Source organism: Heptranchias perlo, chromosome 8 (assembly GCF_035084215.1).
Source record: "Heptranchias perlo isolate sHepPer1 chromosome 8, sHepPer1.hap1, whole genome shotgun sequence".
NCBI lineage: Eukaryota > Metazoa > Chordata > Chondrichthyes > Hexanchiformes > Hexanchidae > Heptranchias > Heptranchias perlo.
The window spans coordinates 67,981,009-68,000,702 of record NC_090332.1 but is presented as its reverse complement, the minus strand read 5'-3'; the positions used below and the strand labels follow the sequence as shown (position 1 = coordinate 68,000,702).

The 19,694-nt window shown below is 42.3% G+C and overlaps 1 protein-coding gene across 1 annotated transcript in view; it reads right to left on the bottom strand.

The window, feature by feature from the left end:
- map3k4 (mitogen-activated protein kinase kinase kinase 4) overlaps window positions 1-19,694 on the bottom strand; it is a 180,241-nt gene that overhangs the window by 86,763 nt on the left and 73,784 nt on the right. The window lies entirely within an intron of this gene.

Sequence of the window (19,694 nt, the reverse complement as noted above, 5' to 3'; positions counted from 1 at the left end):
GCAGTTATGTATATATGTCCACAGAATTCACAGAGTGTAACATGCGTGGGTGTAGATTAACTGTGACAGGAAAGGAGAGACATAGGAGTGGTCATTAACTGCTTCTTAATGGTTCAAGTGCAGTGTCAGGCAACTGCAGCCAAAATGAACAGGGTCCTGAGCTCTATTCTGTTCAGTATAAAACTAGGTCCATGATAATAAGTTTATACAATGCTTTGGTGAGATGTCATCTGGAGTACTATGTACCTCAAAAAGGTCATTTACGTACAGAGAAGGACAATGAGGATGATCCCTGGCCTAAATGCACTGAGCAGTCTTAGTGCATTCGAGTTTGGATTTGCTGGAGAGGCATAGGCTTAAGAGATTTGATTCAGGTCTATAAAATTATTAAAAGCATCAATAACATATAAGTGGATAAGATTGCTTGAGATGATACAGCTCAACAGAACTAGGGGACAAGCATTTAAATTGGGAAAACAGGGAGTGAGGTTGGATGTATATACGATGTATTTTTCTCCAAGGATGATCCACTTGTGGAACTTCATTCCTAAAGTGGGAGTGAGGAATGACTCCTTGCAGTTCTTCATTAAGGTGTTAGGCACATTTTTGGAAAACTATGGGATCGTGATAGAAGGAAGGTAAAATTTTGGGTCATAACTTCCTCAGGGCCTCCTAGGCCTGCTTGTCCTTGAGGGGTTAGAAAGGAATTTTTGACAGATGTTTTGTGAATCGGCTTCTTGTTCCACATTTTTTTGCCTCTCCCAGCAGGTTGGGGGGAGGTCATGGAGATTAGTCCAGAAATAAGTCAGACGAGTGTGTTGAGCCTGATGGTCTTTTCTTGTTCTGAGTACATGACAACCTAAAAAGTGATTCAAGTAAAATAAAGGTCTCCTGGGCAGTCACTCTCATCCAAACAAATTTCACTTATTTGCATAAATATCAGGTGCAGTGTCCTGTTAATGTAGGAAGAGGCATCACCACTGTGGCATAGAAATGAGCAAGTGAACATGCTAACATTCTTTCTGGGACCCTCCTCCTAGGCCTGAATGTGGACACTTGACCATGCATGCAGCAGGGAATAAAAACATACTTGGGATTGCTCTGAAGCTTTGTTAGTGTTTCACCTTTCCAAAGAAACATTTCCCCATCAAGTCTAAAGGCTGGGTATGTAGTTCTATTGGGAAATCAACATATTTAATTAGATGTCCCTTCACAGCAAGATTCCCTGTGCTGCACAACGCTTTCTTCACCCTCGTATCAATTGTGGATTGTGGGAAGAGCTTTCTATTTTGTACATTATCCACATTAGCAAGTGAGCTGCAACTGACAGCAACAAGAGCTTGACTAAGTGTTGCAAACATCTGTGCCACTTACCCAAGAACAGATTTAATCCACTGGACTTGTGAGCTGTAATCTTGCGCTTTGAGTCAATGTGGAATGCTTCAGCTATGATCTGTTCCTAGAAATTGCAGCTATCCGAGTTCAATTCTCTGTCTACATCCATCACCAAGGAGCTAGATGCTTAGCCTTCCCTATGTGGAGTACAAAGTAATGCTATTCTACCCTCCAAAATAATCTACCAACGTTTTAAGTGTCCATGGTGACCTCTGAAGGAAAGTCTGGAACAGAATGCACACTTCTGAAAGCTGGGCAATGCTGACAGACAACCCAAGGACTAAATGTGAACCAAGGCTCTGACAATGTGATGCAGAAACAACAACAGAGATGATTTTATTTTGGCACAATATCAGCTCACAGGTATCAGCTGAGAAATATGAAAATAACAAAATCTATTCTAAAAGTCAAAAGGGATTATGCAGAAGTCTAAAACTAAGTGAAAACTACAGAGAATGTTAACAGAAGCTTTGCAAAAAACAAGGCTGGGGAGATCAAGTGGTCACCAAGCAAGAATTTGCATTTATATCGCAGCTTTCACATTCCAAAACTCGGGCACTTAAATCAGATGCTTCTTTGTTGAGCCTCAGCGCCCAGTACCATTTGCTGCTCCAGTGAAAGCAATGGGCGGCAGAGGGTGCAGAAGCCAAGATTAGATAAAGAAATGTCGTTTTGCACAACACTCCTCGGAAATATAAAGAACGCCATCCCTACAAATGAGGTTTTTAAAAAGCTTATTTACAAATACAAGTCTGTTAAATTGATGGATAATTAGTTGTAGGTCTTATTCCCTTAAATAGTGCTCTGCATACAAATGTGGTTAACAGATTATCTGGTCACTATCACATTGCTGTTTGTGGGATCTTGTGCACAAATTGGCTGCCTGTTTTCTACATTACAACAGTGACAGCACTTCAAAAATACTTCATTGGCTGTAAAACGCTTTGGGGTGTCCTGAGGTCGTGAAAAGTGCTATGTAAATAGCAGTCGTTCTTTCTTTAGTTACTCAAACATTACAGATAAGCAGTACTGTTTAGAAATGATCATCCTTGAAAGCTTTGACTTGTGTGGTGGAAGTAACCACTACAGAATTCGCTGCAACGACAATATTGATAGGAGAACTCAATGGAATATGCAGCAGGGAACAGAGCAGCGGCTCAGGAGCAGCGTAGCCAATGGATACCTCTGCAGCAACAGGAAAGTCATGATGTGGAGATGCCGGTGATGGACTGGGGTTGACAATTGTAAACAATTTTACAACACCAAGTTATAGTCCAGCAATTTTATTTTAAATTCACAAGCTTTCGGAGACTTCCTCCTTCCTCAGGTAAATGTTAACATTTACCTGAGGAAGGAGGAAGTCTCCGAAAGCTTGTGAATTTAAAATAAAATTGCTGGACTATAACTTGGTGTTGTAAAATTGTTTGCAACAGGAAAGGGCAAAGGCATCAAGTTCCTGAACCAGTTCACCTCAAAAAGTACCATAGTAAAAGGAAATGCTTTGTGTAATAGTTTATTAACTGTATGCTAAATCTACTATTTAAATTCAATGGCCCAGAATTCGCTGCAAATTAGTCCTGCATTGTTTAGACGTTTCATCGGTATATAGTTCTCTGTTGCTTCACTTAAAATAAATGAAATGTAGCGATATAAATCAATGCAACTGACAAGTCACTGAATAATGAGCAAGAATAATATGAAGAGTAAATAATTTAAGAATGCAAATTTCCCTAGGGGGGCAGAGCGCATCTGCGTGCACGATTGACTACCAAAACGGCCGATGAAAATTTGTGCGTAGTCTGACATTTCAATGGGAACGTCAATTAAATATTTTGTCCATTCGGAGTGTTGTGTGGGCAGGACCTCGGCTTTAAATTGACCTGGGTCATGCATTGTGTTCATCAGCAGCTGAAACTGAATGGAGCTGAGCTGCTGCAGTCGCACATGGACAAGCACAGGTTCAATGCTCTTAGCCATCCATTTAAATCAGATTCACCTAATCCGCCACTTCCTTACTGCTACGGACAGGTTTCCAAAGTGGAATGTGTTGTTTTGCCAGACGTATCTATAAAATTGGGAGGCTGTGGTGTAAATAAAATGCAACCTGATGAAACTGTTACGTATTTAAATATAAGGCGTTGAGCATTTTACTGGGCTATTGATAGGAATTAGAGGTGTAAAAGCGATAATAATCCTGCCTGTGATAGCTTATAGAAAGGGAAATCCCATATGAGCTGTTTCGATTATAAGCTGTCAGATACTGCAAACAGCAGCCAGCACAGGGCGATTTTTTTCTCTCAGACCTGCTGCTCTGGGTGATAACGATTCATTGAATTATAACTTAAGTATGGACCCATCATTTGAGCCAATTAATTCAAAGATAAGTTTATTCACATAGTCAATGCTCTGCATTTCAAAACCAAAGTATTAATGATTTTTTCTCTGCCTGCAATTATATCAAACATATTGAGCCCACCAGCACCATTCCGTAACAGTCCAACTGGCAGCGGCGATCAATCCAGCAAATTCGCAATCGCCTTTGATTCTAAAGGTGGGAGGGGGGGGGGGTGCTGGGGTGCAGCCACGGGCCGGAATTTGTGGAACAGGGAATCACATTAATTAGATATTTTCCTGCACCCTTCAGCTCAAATTTTTTTTGCCCTGCAAGTTGCTGGAAACGCGAGCTGATAACAGCAAGACGAGGGCAACAGGGCATTTGGAACCTTGGTGAACAATGGGAAGTGTGTCTTCTTAACTAATGAGATTTAAGGATTGAGAAATAAACAGAGGAAAGACTGAGAAAGGTGGTGAAATAGAGTCTGTGAATCCAATATCAAATCAGGTACAGAAGAGAGAGGGAAAGAAAGATTGGATTAAGAAAGAGTGTAAAATGAGGTAGAAAAGAAAAATTTAAATTTAAAACTTGACATTTTAAAAATCTCCGTCAGCAATTCAATACGTGAAGGAATGAGGCCCCGCATTTTAATTGTTCACTTTCTGGGCAGGAGAGCGTGATTAACAGTCATTAACAATTTTCACATCTTAAAAGGGTAATTACGCTATTAATTACTAGACGTAACCTTTTGTGCCGAGTTTAACGGGCAATTAACGTGCAAATGCAGCAACTTCATGAAACTCACGGGGAGGTTAAGGGCAAGCTATCATTTTCACGAAGCTATACTCTTCCTTGCCACGAGTTGCTGGGCAATTTACACATTTATAATGGCGTGCGCATTAAACACGCCGTTATCTTGGCAGCAAATTTTGGGGCATTATAATTCACCTTCAAGTGTTTTGCCGAGGGTGTCAGCGGAGCGCAAAAATTCCAAGAAATTATGGCATAGCTTAAGTAACATGTTACATGTGCCATAATTTCCTGGGACATTTGCACCTTAAAACATAGATGCGACACAAGACGTAGATGTGCCATTATAACGGCACAAGTCTTCAGGAAATTCTTGGCCCATATCTCCTCAAACCAAGGTTTTTCATCAAGTAAAGTTTTGCTTCCAGGAGCAGTTAAGCTAGAAGGTATGATATTAAAAACATACTTATGAATGCTGCATCTTCTGTAAGTATAACTTAACGGTCTTATTTGAAAGGAAAGGTTCATATTTGCCTTGGTTACATATACTGGCCTGGCAAACCTTTTTTGCAAAGCAGACAGGTTCACCATGCTGGTAAAAGTGCGCGCTTTACTTGACCAAATTTAACTTTCTTATCTGTTGAGCAACATTCCTGACCAACTCAAGAGATGTATCCGCTGAAATGAACTGTACTATTTACAAATTACATTTACCCAGTACTATACTTCACAACTCTCTTGATCCATCTGTGAAGATCCAGATCACTCACCCATACTTACAAAGTTGCAGGTAACCTTGCTTACTGCAATACTCCACTGTCGTGTCTGTAGCAGTGCACTCGGGAGATTTGCTTACAGCATTAGGAGTCTGAAGCTGGTGCATATGATCCAGACTTGCAAGATGACCAGTATTTGATATACATATTTTCTTAATTGTTCTCAGGATGTGGGCAACACCGGCAACGGTGGATTTATTGCCCTGATTGGAATTGTTTGTACAACTGAGTGACTGGCTTGGCCAACTGAGAGGGCGTTAAGAGTCAATGTAGTGAAACAGTTGCTGCTTTTTTTTTTAAATCAACAACTTGCAGTTTTCATGATCATCTTGTTTAGTGCCAGCCCACAAATTACTAGAATTCAATTCACAATTTGCCATGTTGAAATTTGAACCCTCAACCTCTGGGCTGCTAGTCAAGTACCGTAATCACTGCACAACCGACTTTGCAAAGTGTACTGATAATTTAAAAATTGGTCCACAGAAAATCCCAGCAAGCTGTAATTTTTTTACATTAAAAAAGTCATAACTGCACAAAGATTTGGTCCTTTTATCTGTTGCTCCCTTCTGATCGTGGTTTGTTTGTATTTTTTTTTAAATTCGTTCACGGGATGTGGGCGTCGCTGGCAAGGCCGGCATTTATTGCCCATCCCTAATTGCCCTTGAGAAGGTGGTGGTGAGCCGCCTTCTTGAACCGCTGCAGTCCGTGTGGTGACGGTTCTCCCACAGTGCTGTTAGGAAGGGAGTTCCAGGATTTTGACCCAGCGACAATGAAGGAACGGCAATATATTTCCAAGTCGGGATGGTGTGTGACTTGGAGGGGAACGTGCAGGTGGTGTTGTCCCCATGCGCCTGCTGCCCTTGTCCTTCTAGGTGGTAGAGGTCGCGGGTTTGGGAGGTGCTGTTGAAGAAGCCTTGGCGAGTTGCTGCAGTGCATCCTGTGGATGGTGCACACTGCAGCCACAGTGCGCCGGTGGTGAAGGGAGTGAATGTTTAGGGTGGTGGATGGGGTGCCAATCAAGCGGGCTGCTTTATCTTGGATGGTGTCGAGCTTCTTGACTGTTGTTGGAGCTGCACTCATCCAGGCAAGTGGAGAGTATTCCATCACACTCCTGACTTGTGCCTTGTAGATGGTGGAAAGGCTTTGGGGAGTCAGGAGGTGAGTCACTCGCCGCAGAATACCCAGCCTCTGACCTGCTCGCGTAGCCACAGTATTTATATGGCTGGTCCAGTTAAGTTTCTGGTCAATGGTGACCCCCAGGATGTTGATGGTGGGGGATTCGGCGATGGTAATTTGTGACGGACCAATTATTCTTTGTATTTCTATTATCTTGGGTTTGTGGCCTTGTTGAATGTAGGCTTGTTTTCATGTCCTGATATCATGGCACCATCCTCGGCAAACCAGTCAGTACTGTGGCACTGCATACAACCGATATGTAGAAATGTATAAATCCTGGCACTACGGAGAACCCCTTTTAATTTGTTGATTTTCTGTGGATAGAACTTACTTTCTTCAGTGATAGAGATCCTTTTTGAGACTTGCGTTTTAGTGAGGCAAGTGAATTAAGTTGTTGAAAACCTCCAACAACCACGAGCATCTTCCTGTGTGTCAGATATAACTCCAGCCACTGGAGGGTTTTCCCCTTAAACTTCACTGACCTCAATTTTGCTAGGGCTCCTTGGTGCCATACTCTGCTGAATGCTGTCTTGATGTCGAGGGCAGCTATTCTCACTTCTCCTCTAGCATTCAGTTCTCGAGTCCACATCTGGATCAAGGCTGTGACGAGGTCTGGAGCAAAGTGGTTAGGGTGGAACCCAAATTGAGCATCGCCTAGCAGGTTATTGGTGAGTACGTGGCATTTGAAGGCGCTGTTGATGATACCTTCCATTACTTTGCCAATGATTGGGATGAGGCAGATAGGGTGGTAATTGGTCAAGTTAGATTTGTTATGCTTCTTGTGGATAGGACACACCCTAATGATTTTCCACATTGTCAGGTAGATGCTTGTGCCAACTTTCACAGATTAGTGATCAACTACAACACTAAGTCAATTATTAGGGAATGGATCTAACAAATATGCCAGCATACTATTTTGTACATTTTCAGGGGCCGCAACATGTTCTGTCATATTGAGCATCCCTTACTCCATTAAATTAATGCTTTTTACATTGAGGACAAGTAGAGAAAGCTGTTAAAAAAATATGGAATCCTGGGCTTTATTAATAGAGGCATAGAGTACAAAAGCAAGGAAGTTATGCTAAACCTTTATATAAAAAAAACACTGGTTAGGCCTCAGCTGGAGTATTGTGTTCAATTCTGGGCACCACACTTTAGGAAGAATGTCAAGGCCTTAGAGAGGGTGCAGAAGAGATTTACTAGAATGGTGCCAGGGGTGCAGGACTTCAGTTATGTGGAGAGACTGGAGAAGCTGGGATTGTTCACCTTAGAATAGAGAAGGTTAAGGGGAGATTTGATAGAGGTGTTCAAAATCATGAATGGTTTTGACAGAGTAAATAAGGAGAAACTGTTTCTGTGGCAGAAGGGTCGGTAACCAAAGTACATAGATTTACGGTGATTGGCAAAAGAACCAGAGGTGACATGAGGGAACATTTTTTTTAATGCAGCGAGTTGTAATGATCTGGAATGCACTGCTTGAAAAGGTGGTGGAAGCAGATTCAATAGTAACTTTCAATTGAATAAATGCTTGAAGGGAAAAAATTTCCGGGTCTATGGAATTAATTGGATGGCTCTTTCAGGGAGCCAGCATGGGCATGATGGGCCGAATGGCCTCCTCCTGTGCTGTATCCTACATAAGTAGGAGCAGCAGTATGCCATACGGTCCTTCGAGCCTGCTCCATCATTCAATCAGATCCTGGCTGATCTTCAACCTCAACTCCACCTTCCTAACCAGATCCCCATATATCCCTTGATTCCCCTAGAGTCCAAAAATCTATCCATCTCAGCCTTGAAGATATTCAATGACTCAGCATCCACAGCCCTCTGGGGTACAGAATTCCAAAGGTTCATAACCCTCTGCGTGAAGAAATTCTTCCTCATCTCAGTCCTGAACGGCTGATCCCTTATCCTGCGATTATGCCCCCTTGTTCTAGACTCTCCAGCAAGGGGAAACAATCTCTCAGCATCTACCTTGTCAAGCCCCCTAATAATCTTATATGTTTCAATGAGATCACCTCTCTTCTAAACTCGAGAGAATAGGCCCATTTTACTCAACGTCTCCTCATAGGCAAACCCTCTCGTCCCAGGAATTAATTTAGTGAACCTTCGCTGTACCGCCTCCAAGGCAAGCATATCCTTCCTTAGATAAGGAGACCAAAACTGTACGCAGTACTCCAGGTGAGATCTCACTAAAGCCCTGTACAACTGTAGTAAGATACTATGAACTTCTACATGTTTCTGCTTTGGATACGTAAATTTGATGACACAATTTCAGTACCTTATTGTCAACTATGATGTAATAAAAAGTTACTTTTTAGATGGTTGAAGCAGTACATTATTTTAAATAATTGAGATAAAAGGGGAAATTAATAGATGTGACAAGTAAAAATTATACACAATAACTTCAACAACAATAACAACAAAATAACTTCGCGTAATGCAATTTATCTACTACATGCATATTAAGACTCAAAATAAAAAGCACCTAGTTGTGAAAGAATATTCTAGAAGTCTGAAATTTCTAGAAACAAAGCTACCTAACAGTCTGGCGTGATAAATGGTTAGCAGTACCTCGAGGGTTGGGATGGGGTGGGGAAAAAAAGAGTGGAGTGTGGATACACGAGGGATGAAAAAAAATACTCCCTATTTTATGCTGTGCTAGCCAAACTTAACTGGAACCAGTAAGTCTTAGCAAACCTGATTAGGGAAGACAAAGATCATCCAGGGTTTCTGCTCTTGAACACTCCTGCTGGAAGTATGGACACCAGCTAAGAGCAGAATCAGACTAGTTTGTGATGCTCATGCAGCCATATTGCCTAGCAAAACAGAGGCGCCAAAGGGCAATGACAGTCCGATGAACTATACCCTAGCAATCAATGCCTTCAGACAACATGAACAAAAATAGACTTAAAAAGAAAAAAAATAGAACAACTTGCATTTATATAGCACCTTTAATGTAGTAAAAGGTCACAAGGCACTTCACAGGAGCGTTATCAAACAAAATTTGACACAGAGCCACATGAGGAGGTATTAGGATAGGTGACCAAAAGCAGGGTCAAAGAGGTAGGTTTTAAGAAACGTCTTAAAGGAGGAGAGGTAGGGAGGCACTGAAGTTCAGGGAGGGAATTCTAGAGCTTAGGGCTTACGGCCTAGGCAGCTGAAGGCACGGCTGCCAATGGTGAGCGATTAAGATCGGGGTTGCGCAAAAGGCAAGAATTGGAGGAATATGGAGATCTAGGAAGGTTGTAGCGCTGGAGGAGGTTACAAAGATAGGGAAGGCGAGGCCATGGAGAGATTTGAAAACAAGAATTTTAAAATTGAAGGGTTCCCGGAACGGGAGCCGATGTAGATCAGCGAGCACAGGGGTGATGGGAGAGTGGGACTTGGTGCGAGTTAGGATATGGGCAGCAGAATTTTAAATGAGCTCAAGTTTATGAAGGGTGGAAGATGGGAGGCCAGCCAGGAGAGCATTGGAATAGTCAAGTCTTGAGGTAATAAATTCTTTACTAAATATATCTTTAAATTAAAGTTTCACATTTTTTACTGTTTAAAAAGTTACATTTATCTATGTATAATTTTGATTCCAGTTCATTCACAGATCAACCTTCAACTAAAATGGCACATCAGTTACAGTGCCACTAGAATTATCCCATCAGGCTAGTCAAGATTCCAAAGAACTCTAACTGTCAATATCTTAAACCTGGATGTTTAAGTTTAGAGCCAACCTGCTCAGTTAGTTCTCCCCAACCTACTTGTGCACTCTGATGCAAGAATTTAATGTTACATGTAGCTTTGTGTAAGGCTAAGAATCTTTTGTAATGTTCTGTGCCCAGAGTCCTTGGAGCATTCGGTTTTGTTATATCTAAGTGTGGATCAGGTAGATGGAGGGGAAAATTTCTGTCTGTGTAAGATTCTAAAATGGAAAACATGTACCCCCCTCCATTATGCCTCTCTAACATTACCTCCAAAATATTAAAAATGAGGCCCACTCCCTTCTGATGTTTTCTTTTGGGTGCTATGGCTCATCCCTCTTCTTCTATTTGTGTCCTTAATTACATGCCATCATTGTCTGGTCACCACAGGTTTTGTAATCCTTAGTATTCTTGGTTATGGAGAACACTGTGTCAATCAAACTTTTCTATTTTCTTCCTTCAGCAGCCATTACATTTTTTGCCACCATTCTTATATTCTTTTTATTCTTTCAGCCCATCAGCATCTCTGCACAGCAGAAAGTAATTTTTTTTTAAAAAACCGCCCATCTACAACAGTCCAACAATCATGAAAAGGTCCACTCCCACACTGCAAAGGATGAAGGCTTTTTCTCAAAATAGAGTCTAAAAAGCAATTCAGCTGTTACGGGGAAATTAGTTCTCAGTAGAGTTGACACTTTAACCATTATAAACATCAGAAAAGATGGATTACCTACCTGTTATTCAAATGATATGCATTCTTCACATACTATTTGACAGCCTAGCTTGAAAGGTCGAGGTAATCATGTGCTAAGCACACACTTAAAATGTTGTCAATACATTGTAGATAGGTGATACTGCACATGGCCTCCTGCTCCTATGTTGTATAAAACCCCAGGATCTTCACCACTGTCACATAGCTTTGGCTTGAGTTTAAACACAAACTTCCCCAAAACTATAAGCCTTTGGGATGTGGGTGGGATTGTACTGTGTGGAGAATGTACACCATTCAATGCAGTCTTCTTCATTCCATATCCTCCACACATCATAGGACCAAAACAGTGTAATTGGAATCACAATGGGGGAGGTCGCTGTAGGAGCTATAACACCAACATTCAGAGCCAAAGATAATGGTGCGTGTTACAGTTAAATCTAGACAATAATGTTTAGTAAATGTGCGAGGATTGCTCCATTTAACAGGCTTGCATGTGCCATCAATTGGAATCTGTTTGAGAAATGCAAGAGATGGAATGAGAGCAAGATGCACTGGAGGAGCTCGAGTTCTGCGTTTTGGAGCTTGAGCAGCAGCTGGCGTCACTGCAATGCATCCGCTAGGCTAAGAGCTACGTGGATAGTACATTTCAGGAGGTGTTCATCCCGCAGCTCAAGAGAGGGCAGGCAGAGTGGGAATGGGTGACCACCAGACAGACAAGGAGGACCAGGCAGGTAGTGCAGGAGTCCCGAGTGCATCTCACTCTCATTCCATCTCTTGCATTTCTCAAACAGGTTCCAATTGATGGCACATGCAAGGCTGTTAAATGGAGCAATCCTCACACAAGTACTAAACATTACTGTCTAGATTTAACTGTAACACACACCATTATCTTTGGCTCTGAATGTTCGTGTTATAGTTCCTACAGTTCTGAATACTGGTGAGGGAGAGGGTTCCTCTAGGGAGTACAGCCAGAGCCAAGTCCACAGCACCATGGGTGGCTCAGCTGTACCGGGAAAGGGAGGGGGGTGGGAGAAGAGGAGGAAGGTCCGGAAAGCAATAGTGATAGGGGATTCAATAGTTAGGGTAACAGACTGGCGTATTTTGGCCACAGACATGATTCCAGGATGATCATTGCCTCCCTGGTGTCAGGGTCAAGAATGTCATTGAGCGGCTGCAGAATATTCTGAAGGGGGAGGGTGAACATCCAGAGGTCGTGGTCCATATTGGTACCACCGACATAAGTAGAACAAGGAATGAGGTCCTGCAAGCAGATCTTAAGGAGCTAAGAAAGAAATTAATAAGCAGGACCTCAAAGGTATTAATCTCCGGATTACTCCAAATGCCACGAGCTAGTGAGTATAGAAATAGAAGGATAGAGCAGATGAATGCGTGGCTGGAGAGATGGTGCAGGAGGGAGGGCTCTAGATTCCTGGGGCATTGAGACTGGTTCTGGGTGAGGTGGGACCTGTACAAGCTGGACGGTTGTACCTAAGGGGGCCGGAACCAATATCCTCGCGGGGACTTTTGCTAGTGCTTTGGGGAGGGTTTAAACTAGCTTGGCAGGGGGATGGGAAACCAAGCGTAGATTCAGAAGGGAGAGAAGCAGATCTGGAAATGGAAGACAAAAAAATTAGTAAGCGAGTTTGGAAGGCAGAGAAAACAAAGGTTAGAAAATAGACAACAAAAGAGTTTGGCAGTACTTAACGGTATATACTTCAATGCAAGGATTCTAGTGAATAAGGCAGATGAGCTGAGAGCACGTGGAAGTATGATATCTTAGCTAATACTGAAACATAGCTTAAAGAGGGGCAGGAATGGTAGCTCAGCTTTCCTGGTTACAGGGTTTTCAGACGAAATAGAGGAGGAGATAAAAAGGGGGTGGGGGGGGGGGGTGGCAATGCTGATTAAAGAAAATTACAGTTGTGAAGAGGGATGATATGTTAGAAGGATCATTAAATGAGGCCATATGGGTTGAGCTAAAGAACAAAAAAGAGGCAATCACACTGCTGGGAGATAGAAGAGCAAATATGTAGGCAAATTTCTGCGAAGTGCAAAAACAATAGGGCAGTAATAGTAGGGGATTTCAACCAACCTAATATTAACTGGGATATAATCAGTGTAAAAGGTATAGAAGGCACAGGATTCTTAAATTGCATATAGGAGAATTTTTTTTTTAGCCAATATGTAGCAAGCCTAACAAGGGGGCAGTTCTGGACTTAATATTAGGGAATGAAGCTGGGAGGAGTATCAGTGGGAGAGCATTTTGGTGGTAGTGATCATAATTCAGTTAGATTTAGCATACTTATGGAAAAGGACAAAGGTAGAACAAGAGTAAAAGTTCTCAATTGGGAAAAGGCCAATTTTACTAAGCTGAGAAGTGACTTAGCAAAAGTAGACTGGAAACAGCTACTTGAAGGTAAATTAGTGTCAGAACAGTGAGGGATCAGAACAAACATGTTCCCACAAAGAAAAAAAGAGTGGGACTGCCAAATCTAGAGCATCCGGATGACAAGGAGCATACAAGGTAAGATACGGCAAAAAAGGGAAGCTTATGTCAGATACTGAGAGCTCAATACAGCAGAAAGCCTAGGAGTATAGAAAGTGCAGGAGTAATTAAAAAGGAAATTAGGAAAGTAAAGAGATGGCATGAAAAAATACTGGCAAGTAAAATCAAGGGAAACCCAAAGATGTTTTATAAATACATAAAGAGCAAGAGAATAATTAAGAGTAGGGCCAATTAGAAACCAAAAAGGTAACCTATGTGTGGAGGCGGAAGATGTGGGTATGGTTCTTAATGAACACATTGCATCTATCTTCACAAAAGAGGGGGACGATGCAGAGATTATAGTTGAGGAGCAGTGTGAAATATTGGACGGGATAAACAATGAGAGGAAGTATTAAGGGGTTTAACATCTTTGAAAGTAGATAAATCGCCAGGCCCAGATGAAAAGTATCCCAGGCTGTTAAAAGAAGCAAGGGTGGATCCGCTGGATCATCCAGCGGAGTCTCTAACCATCATTTGCCAATCCTCCCTGGCTACAGGCACGGTGCTGGAGGATTGGAGGGCTGCTAACGTTGTACCCTTGTTTAAAAAGGGAGAAAGGCATAGACCAAGCAATTATAGGCCAGTCAGTCTAACCTCGGTGGTGGGCTAATTATTGGAATCAATTCTGAGGGACAGCATAAATCGTCATTTAGAAAGGCATGGGTTAATCAAGGACAGTCAGCATAGATTTGTTACGGGAAGGTCGTCTCTAACTAACTTGATTGAATTTTTTGAGGTGGTAACAAGGAGGGTCAATGAGGGTAACACACTTGATGTAGTACACGTGGATTTTAGCAAGCCTTTTGACAAGGTCCCACATGGCAGACTGGTCAAAAAAGTAAAAGCCTATGGGATCCAAGGGGAAGTGGCAAGCTGAATCCAAAATTGGCTCAGTGGCAGAAAGCAAGGGGTAATGGTTGACAGGGTTTTTGTGACTGGAAGGCTGTTTGCAGTGGGGTTCCGCAGGGCTCAGTACTAGGTCGCTTGCTTTTTGTGGTATATATGAATGATTTGGACTTGAATGTAGGGGGCATGATCAAGAAATTTGCAGATGATATAAAAATTGGCTGTGCGGTTGATAGTGAGGAGGAAAGCCGTAGAATGCAGGAAGATATGACAAACCGACTGGGGTTTTTTGAGGATGTAACACTGGTAGAATAGATAAGGGAGAACCAGTGGATGTGGTTTATTTGGATTTTCAGAAAGCCTTTGATAAAGTCCCACATAAGAGACAAGTGTGCAAAAGAAACACACATGGGAATGGTGGTAATATACTGGCATGGATTAAAAATTGGTTAACAGACAGGAAACAGAATAGGCATAAATGGGTCTTTTTCGGGGTGGCAGACAGTGACTAGTGGGATACCGTAGGGATCAGTGCTTGGGCCCCAACTATTCACAATATATAACAACGATTTGGATGAGGGAAACAAATGTAATTTCCAAGTTTGCTGACGACACAAAACTAGGTGGGACCGTGAGTTGTGAGGAGGATGCAAAGAGGCTTCAAGGCAATTTAGACAAGTTGAGTGAGTGGGTGGGCAAATACAAGCCAGATGCAGTATAACGTGGATAAATGTGAAGTCATCCACTTTGGAAGGAAAAACAGAAAGGCAGAGTATTATTTAAATGGTGATAGATTGGGAAATGTTGATGTACAAAGGGACCTGGGTGTCCTTATTCGCCAGTCACTGAAGGCAAACATGCAAGTGCAGCAAGCAGTTAGGAAAGCAAATGGTATGTTGGCCTTCAATGCAAAAGGATTGGAGTATAGGAGCAAGGATGTTTTACTGCAGTTACACAGGGCCTTGGTGAAACCACACCTGGAGTAGTGTGCGCAGTTTTGGTCTCCTTACCTAAGAAAGGATATACTTGCTATAGAGGGAGTGCAGCGAAGGTTCACTCGACTGATTCCTGGGATGGCAGGACTGTCGTATGAGGAGAGATTGGGTCGACTCGGCCTGTATTCACTCGAGTTTAGCAGAATGAGGGGATCTCATTGAAACATATAAAATTCTGACAGGGCGAGACAGACTGGATGTTTCCCCTGGCTGGGGGGTCCAGAACAAGGGGTTATAGTCTCAGGATACAGGGTAGGACATTTAGAACTGAGATGAGGATAAATTTCTTCACTCAGAGGGTGGTGAACCTGTGACATTCTCTACCACAGAAGGCTGTGGAGGCCAAGTCACTGAATATATTTAAGAAGGAGCTAGATAGATTTCTAGATACAAAAGGCATCAAGGGGTATGGGGAGAGAGCGGGAATATGGTATTGAGATAGACGATCAGCCATGATCATATTGAATGATGGAGCAGGCTCGAAGGGCCGAATAGCCTACGCCTGCTCCTATTTTCTATGTTAAGATATCAATGGACTGGTCAGGTGGGCAGAAAAGTGGCAAATGGAATTCAATCCAGAGAAGTGTGAGGTAATGCAATTGGGGAGGGCAAACCAGATCTGATTGCACTAGAGTGTACAGAGGAGATTTACGAGAATGTTGCCAGGGCTGGGGACTTTTAGCTATGAGGAAAGATTGGATGGGCTGGGATTGTTTTCTTTGGAACAAAGGAGGCTGAGGGGAGATTTAATTGAGGTGTATAAAATTATGAGGGGCCGAGAGAGAGTGGATAGGGAGGTCTATGATTCTATGACCTATTACCCAGAGGGGTCAGTGACCAGGGGGCATAGATTTAAAGTAATTGGTAGAAGGATTAGAGGAGAACTGTAGAGAAAATTTTTCACCCAAAGGGTGGTGGGGGTCTGCAACTCATGGAATTCACTACCTTAAAGGGTGGACGAGGCAGAAACCCTCAACTCATTTGAAAAGCCATAACCTACAGGGCTACGGACCAAGTACTAGAAAGCGGGATTAAGCTGGATAGCTCTTTTTCGGCCGCACGGACAGGATGGGCCGAATGGCCACCTTCTGTGCTGTAACTTTCTATGACCCATAACCTACTGCCTGGGTTTCTTCCATTCATTTAGCTATCAACTGTTAGGTTTGATTCTTTCACAGTAACAATTGTGTAATGATTAGGACTGCCTAAATTGTTCAGGGCACCTTGCCCCGTTTCTACAACAACCTGGATTTTTATATTGTTATATAACATAGTAAAACTTCTCAAGGCGCTTCACAGGAGCGTAATCAGACAAAATCTGACACCGAGCCACACAAGGAAATATTACGACAGGTGACCAAAAGCTTGGTCAAAGAGGTAGGTTTCAAGGAGCATCATTTACAGTGAAAATAACATTGCAGTTGAGCAGCGGCAGATAAAATGCAACAATTTCTCGACTCAAGTGAAACTGGGAAATGACCTAAGGTTGCAAAACCTCTGGTGAGTCTTAAGGACTGTCCTCCCAGAATGCAAAAATCAAAAATAGTTAAATCGACAATAAGGATTTTCAATTTTAATTTGTAACTAGACAAACACAAATGGGTAACGAGACCAAAATACCTGCAAGATGAACCAGATAAAATTCGGTATTAAACTGATGTCGAACGCATATTGCTAAGGATTATAGTTCAAAAGGTACCTATTTTTGACTGGCACTGGGATTACTTCAGCTGTAGTATCCTGGATAAGAACATAAGAAATAGGAGCAGGAGTGGGCCCATATGGCCCCTCTAGCCTGCTTCACCGTTCAATCAGATCATGGCTGATCTTCAACTTCACTTTCCTGCCCGATCCCCATATCCCTTAATTCCCCTCAAATCCAAAAATCTATCTATCTCAGCCTTGAATATATTTAACGAGTGCCGGGGCCTGTAAACTGAAAGGAGCCCCATGTTACTAAACTGATAGTTAGCACCTCTCTGGGATCAGGCATAACCTGTTTTTGATTTACACAGAATTCAACTCCGGTTGGTGCCAACAAAGTCTTAGTGTCAGTCAATTCAAACTTAAGGGGTGTGAAAGAATTCTCTCTGGCATCAGCTGAGGTAAAGCCTCAGCACCAGGCAGCGCCAGTGTTTCCTTGGCATTGATCGGTATTGGCATGGGATCTGTGACGCCCACTGAGCATTGCTGGATTTATTAGGCCAATGGTGCTGCTCATATCTTGTTCTGAATAATACAAAAAACATGATGCAGCTGTTCCTAAAGGGCACAATTGTAAACTCGAGCCAAATTTGACAAATCATGGTATGCTTAGGCGAGAAGCACTCTAGCAAAGATCATGAGCCTGGGTCCAATCTGATTTTAATCTTTCTTTTTGGTATTGTGAGCAAGTCCAATGGATCCATCCCAGTGCTTCCCAAGTTTCCACAGGTTAGACTGCATCCAATTTGGACGACAGACAGAATATTATTTTGTCTGAAAGCTGACAGTTTAATGAGATGCCAAGGATATTTGAATACGTTTACATTAGTTTAACTTGTCTTCAATGTTTGAGCTTACTAAAATACAAATCGGAAGTGCTAATTTCTCATTTACAGAATGTAATTCTACACAGTGTAAAAATGACAATATTAGAGAGCATGGGGGAAATTGAAAAAGGATATAAGGGAGAGTATGAGACAAGATTAGCAGGTAACATCAAAGGGAATCCAAAAATCTTTTATAAATATATAAAAAGTAAAAGGATAGTTAAAGGAATAGTGGGGCCAATTGGGGAAAAGAAAGGAAATCATCTTGTGGAGGCAGAGGGCATGACTGAGGTACTGAATGAGTACTTTGGATCTGTCTTCACAAAAGAGGATGCAGTTAATGTCGCAATGTGGGGGGGGGGGGGGGGGGGGAGAGAGTAGAGATATTGGATAGGATAAAAATAGATAGAAAGGAGCTGCTAAATAGGTTGGCATCATTCAAAAGTTAACAAGTTACCTGATGCAGATGGGATACATCCTAGGTTGCTGAGAAAACCTAAGGTGGAGATAGCAGAAGCTCTGACCAAAATCTTCCAATCCTCCTTGGATATGGGAGTGGTGCCAGAAGACTGGAGGATTGCAAATGTTACACCCCTGTTCAAAAAAGGGGAGAGGGATAAACCTGGTAACTGCAGGCCAATCAGTCTAACGTTAGACGTGGGAAAACTACTAGAGTTCAGGTCCAGGACAAAATTAATTCTCACTTGGAGAAGCATGATTTAATAAGGGACAGCCAGCATGAATCTGTTAAAGGCAAATAGTGTTTGACTAACCTGATTGAGTTCTTTGATGAAGTAACAGAGGGTTGATGAAGGTTGGGCGGGAGATGTATATATGGACTTTCAAAAAGCTATAAAGTACCACATAACAGACTTATTGGGAAAATAGAAGCACATGGTATTAAAGGGACAGTGGTAACTTGGGTGCATAATTGACTATGGGATAGGAGGCAGACAGTAGTGGTGAACCAACGTTTTTCTGACTGGAGGGAAGTATGCATTGGGGTCCCCCAGGAGTCGGTATTAGGACTATTGCTTTTCTCGTTATATATAAATGACCTGGACTTGGGTATGCGGAGTACAATTTTGAAGTTTGCGGATGATACAAAACTTGGCATCATAGTAAATAGTGAGAAGAACAGTAGCAGACTTCAGGAAAACAGACAGACTGGTGAAACGGTAGATGCAATTTAATGTGGATAAGATGCACTTTGGAAGGAACAACGTGGAGAGGCAGTATAATCTAAATGGTACTATTTTGAGCGGAGTGCAAGAGCAGAGGGACCTGGGGTGCATATTCACAAATCTTTGAAGTTGGCAGGGCAAGTTGGTATGGCAGTTAAGAAAGCGTATGGGATGCTTGGCTTTGTAAATAGGGGCATCGAATACAAAAACAAGGAAGTCACGCTAAACCTTTAGAAATCACTGGTTAGGCCTCAGGTGGAGTATTGTGAATAATTGTGGGTGCCACACTTTAGGAAGGATGTCAAGGCATTGGAGAGCATACAGAGGAGATTTACCAGGAATGAAGAACTTCAGTTATGTGGAGCGATCGGAAAAGCTGGGATCGTTCTCCTTAGCGCAGAGAAGGTTCAGGGAAGACCTAATAGAGGTATTCAAAATATTGAGGGGTTTGATAGTGCAAGTAGGGAGAAACAGTTTCCTCTGGCAAGTGGAGCAGTAACCAGAGGTCATAGATTTAAAATAATTTGCAAAAGAACTATAGGGGAAATGAGGAGAAATTTTTTCACAGACGATTAAGATCTGGAATGCACAAACTGAAAGATGGTAGAAAGATTACACAGGAATTTTCAGATGGCAATTGGACATGTACTTGAAGAGGACTAATTTGCAGGGTTATGGGGAAAAGGTAGGGGTGGGGGACTAAATTGGACAGCTCTTTCAAAGAGTCAGCACAGGCACGATGGGTCAAATGGCCTCC